The sequence below is a fragment of the Cuculus canorus genome, chromosome 7 (genome assembly GCF_017976375.1).
Source record: "Cuculus canorus isolate bCucCan1 chromosome 7, bCucCan1.pri, whole genome shotgun sequence".
Lineage (NCBI taxonomy): Eukaryota > Metazoa > Chordata > Aves > Cuculiformes > Cuculidae > Cuculus > Cuculus canorus.
Window position 1 is genome coordinate 101,371 of NC_071407.1, and position 5,234 is coordinate 106,604.

Below are 5,234 nucleotides of genomic sequence, written 5' to 3' on the forward strand. Positions count from 1 at the left end.
TTCCTTTCTATCACCTTCTCCAGTAAAGCCAGAGAAAATAAATAGGTAAGCCACTCAAATCCACAGGAGGGAAATGACCAGCTATTTCTTTGGTATCCCAGGAATACAGAGAGCCACCCAGCATGCCTTGTGCACCACAAGGCCTCAGGAGAGTTGGAGATAATTAACCCAAACCCCTGCAGACCTGCAAGTGCTGCAGAAGCAGCAGCTTTCATGGCCTTGATCTCCTTTCTCAGAGCTCAGCAAGCAGCCTTTTCCTCAATAAGCCTAGAAAAGACAATAAGGTATTTTCTTCTCATTGGACAATGCGCAGGGAAAAGCAAGGACCTGCAAGTTAACTACTTGTCAAAAGGTCAGAAAGAGGAAAAACCTGCCTCCTATGTTTACCACTGGCACAGCCTACTGCAGGATTTAATCCCAACCCCACCCGAATCTGGTGGTAGGTGCCAAGAAATGCTGATGTGCTGGAGGTCACACTCCCACGAACGTAACTCTTAGTGGTTCAGCTGACGTGCTTTAACATCCATCTCCATTTGCAAGACTTGAACCTGTAAGTCAAAAGAAGGAGGAGGTTGAGCTCCTAATGCACACTATACTGAGGCAGAAGCAACTGGAGAACTTGCAAAGGGAGCTCCTCTGAGCCTTTGCTCTCTCTGCCTGGCAAGCCTATGGAGTGAAGGATTTGCTCCCTTTGGCAGCAGTAACTTAAGCAGCAGGCTTACTGCTAGGACTGCACAAACTGTTGATCTGCCTTGAGGGTCCTTTGCTCTCCAGGACGACTGGTAAGCACTTTTCATTATTCAGGAAACACCATCTGTGTTCAGAAGGACTCAGAGGCTTTGGACATAATTAAGGTAAAATTACTGTCACGTTGGCAAAATGTTGAAGCTTAGCTTTAAGAAAAAAGCCCAGAGAGTTATTTCATCTGAAACTAAGTACAAAAATGAGAGCAGTGACAGAGCGTGCAAGTTCAGCAAGGCATGAACCATACCCCTGCTATGGTATGACCGAAGTATGATTAGCAGCCGCTCCTGGTATGAAGATGCATGGTGTAAGGACCATCCTTTAGTTGTTCGAGGTCTAGGTAGGAAACAAAGGTCTTTGGCTAGGGTCTGTGAAAAAGCATAGTCATGTTAAAACAATGGCCTGGGAATGGGCAGAACTTAGACATCTACACACGGAATCAGGCTGCCAGGCTGGGCAGGGCACGTGCACTGCCTTTTAGCTTATCATAGAAAAAGGTGCAGAATGAATGTGGCTCCAAAGCAGGAACTGCCAAGTTCTCCAGGGCTCAGCCATCTTGTCCTCCAGACTCTCGGCTGCCATTTGCAACTCTGTAACATAGACTCATAGAATAGTTTGGACTGGAAGGGACCTTAAAACCAACCCAATACCAACCTCTGCTGCTATGGGCAGGGACACCTTCCACTGGATCTGCTTGGGATCCAAGCCCCATCCAGCCTGGCCTTAAACACCTCCAGGGATGGGGCAGCCACATCTGAGAACTGCAGCCTAGTTTCCTAATAGCACTGAGATTTTCACCTTTCCTAGAGCCTCCGTCCCTCATTAACAGTGATCAGGCCCACTCTCCTCAATTCTGTTTGAAGCTAGCGAGTACAGGAGATAGCACTCTCAGCTTCCACCGGTGCGAATAACACAAGCCATTCCCAGTGAAGAATCCACGGGTATTTTTGTTCACAAGGGAATCTCTTCTTTTTCCTACTATGCAATATAAGATTATTTACAGGTAAACAAGAGTGAAGAGTACAGGAGTAAACAATTTGAATTAACATTCTGACACCTTGCTAGATGAGGTGTGAAACATGAGGCAGGTGAGAGCTTTGAAGGAGTTCTGGAAGGTGACAAATACTAATTTGAGCAATGTGTTGTCAGGGTCACTGTCTTTTCTAACTGCAGGCTGGGATAGGTGTTCAAGTACTCAGCAATTTACTCATGAACGTCTGTAATTAAGCCTCTGTTTTCTTCCTAACTCTGTAAGCTCTAAGAGTGAGCAGTATAAAGGCATATGTGTATGCAAATACATACACAAGTCCCTATGACAAAGAAATGTGCATGTGAAACCACTGTAATTGTACATGCCAAGAGAAAGCCAGGGCAAGATTCTTCAAGAGGAAGACAGAGGGACCAACACCTTTCAAGCTGATCCACAGACTGCTTGTAGGCAGCCATGGAAGAACCAAGCAAAGCAAGTCTATTAGCAAAAAGCTTAAAATAAACCTTGTAGGTGTCCGCAGCACTGAAAAAAAGCAAATGTACAGAATGAGAAATCAAAGAGAAAAACAGGCACTGACCAAACACAAAGGCGCACCCTTTCACATAAGATGGCCTGTAGCAACAGTAAGGAAAGCACCAAGAACTGCACGTGCAAACATATCCATTTGCAGGTTCACCTGCAAATAAAAATTCCACCATATACCTCTACACCCAGAGGATCTCCCTCCTGCAGTAATTTTTTGTTGGGAGGTGGTGGATATGGCAGGCGATGCTGCTGCCAATTTGATCTGAAGTAATATCAATTTCTTTAAGTACTCTCTTCTGCTATAACCAAAGGTACTAAATCTAAATAAAAGGAGCTAAACAACAGATTATGAAGTGTACTGATCAGATACTGGTTACCTTAAGGATGGTCTGAAACATTTTCCCACTTAGCAGGAGATCTGCTTTGCTTGCTTATCTTCTTTGCTGCTACACACAACTGTAAGAGCTCCCCTTTACATTTTAACTCAGGACAGGTTAGAGCCAGTGCGAAGTCCTTGAGGAGATGCTAGAAATCTTCAAAGTAGTGAATATGCCAAAATTAAAGATGCTCACACTTCTTTCTGCCAACACACACCATTCCATAAGCAAATACAGGACTTGGAGAATCCCACAGTTTCAGTCCCAGCCAATCTCAGAAATACTCGGTGATGCCTTCCTTTGTAAGCACGTGACAGTTCTAACTTATCAAGACATTCCATACGGTACATTCCTGTAAACAACAAGGGGGGTGTGGGTGTTTAAGTAAATTTGGAAATAAAGGAAACAGCAACTCTGGGTTTCTCACAACAATAAACAGAAGAAAATATTTAATTGTACCAGAGAAACTACAGAATTTTGAACTAAGGGCACAGAACCCAGTTCTTAGTGGCTTTTCTTCGCTGCCACCTACCTGTTAGTGAGCAGACATTGCTACAGGTCTTGCTGCTGGGTGTTGTGCTCCTGAGAGTCACAGGAAGAAACTCTTCATGAGTCATACATGGAAACCCAGTGCTTCATGAATACAAAGTTCTGGCTTTCTTTAGGATTAAAGCTGTTCCCTGTTGCCTTCACACAGATTGCAACCCAACACCATTATTTTTAACAGGACTGTAATCAAAACTGTGCAAAGTCCATTAAGAATTAAAAAAAACAACCAACCACAACAACAAACCCCCACCCGTTCTTCTGATCAGTAAGCAGTTACAGTAAATGAAAGCACCTGCAACAGGCACTCTCTAGAGGGTATGACCACATACCTGCTTCACCTCCAATCACCTCCAGGTCAAATGTAAAATCAAGAAGAATTTAAGATATTTTTGGTTATTAAAAGATTCTAGAAGTGAAGGATCTAAGTTTCGACATAATGGTAGGAATGCGTGGCTGGTATGCAATACACAGGCATAGAGCCACCTCCTCCCCCTGCTGCCAAACCCACTCTTCATCCTGCAAACAGACCTGCTCTAACAAATCAGCTGCATTTCTGTATCACGGTGAGTTATTTTACTGATGCAGAACCTGACAAATATTAGAATATAAGTTACAGGATTAAATAAGATTTTATCATCACATTAAGTGCTTTGTCAGAGATGTACATTTTGCAGGTTTCTGTGTGGAATAAAAATAAAAACGAGAGTTGCCATCTTGTCAATTCTGATGTTGGCATACACATAGCTACACCACCCGAAGTACGGGTGCCTGTGGAGAGCTGGCGATAACACCCAAGCAAGTTTGCTGTTAAACGGATCGCAACACTCAAAGACAAAAATGCATCAATTTAAGGCTAATGAGAATAATGTAAAATAGTTAAAATAGCTCATTAGATGTCTAGAGGTGGAAACACTTGATAGAATAGTGGCAATTGTAACATCTCATTTTTTCCAAGGTAATTTTTCTTCATTTAGTACAGGTAAGGACAGGCTAATGAACAGACGCTTGCCTAGGCATATAATACATACTGACATTTTAGCCTTTCTAAATCCAATATATTTAAACTTTGAAGCAACTGCTTTGTTCTTGTGAGTGTAAACCAAAGAAGTGGTTATTGACACCTCAAACAATAATGCTTAAGATTACACATTTTAAGAGGAAGTTTTTTTTCTCATTTACAGATCAAGGATAAAGTCCAATAATACAAAATTCTTAGTGGCACAGTTTCACATATTTTGGGCAATGTTAGCATACAAGCAGAATTTGTATGAAAATAAGTGCATCCAAATATGACATTCTCTAAATATACCACACTTCATTTATCCCAAATGGTGATTTTATAATCAGAGCAGTAATTCAAATTAAAATTATTAATTACGCATTTCACCCAGAGGAAAAGAGGTAATAAACCCAGGGGACTCTCCAAACAGTCTCCTCCTACTCTATCCCACATTCATTACATAAAATAACTCATCTAGAAGCATAAATCCAGTACTCAGATACAAGTAAAATGCAAGAAGCAGTCTCTGATGTTTGTAATTTGCAGACTCTAAAGTCCAATCATGATGGAATTTACTACTTTTGTCAGTCATCTACTCCTGTATGTGCACTTCGTATTTATGCTAAAATAACGAGAGATAATAAATGAGGCTAGTGTGGCATAAAGTCATTGTAAACCCAGTGAAACCAGATTAATTACATTTATGACATTCATTTGGATCATTTACCAGTCATCCCACCCACCCCCTTTACAGAAAAAAAGGCAACCATCATTTTAAGTGATACACACATTCTGCTAGGAAAAAAAGTTGAAACAACCCCCTTCTCTGTTAAAAGAGCATGCCAATAGAAAGTAGACCCCAACTCTTCCAATCGGGCTTCTCAGAATTATCAAAATTTCTTTGCTTGCAGAGGCCAATTTGGCTTACCACAGAAGGCTGTTTCCAAGGCGGCTGATATATCTTTCCCTTTCAAAAATTATAATTCAAGGCATGATAGTGCAAGAGGTAAGTTTTGATTTGAGAACATTACTTGTAGACTAACTGTGC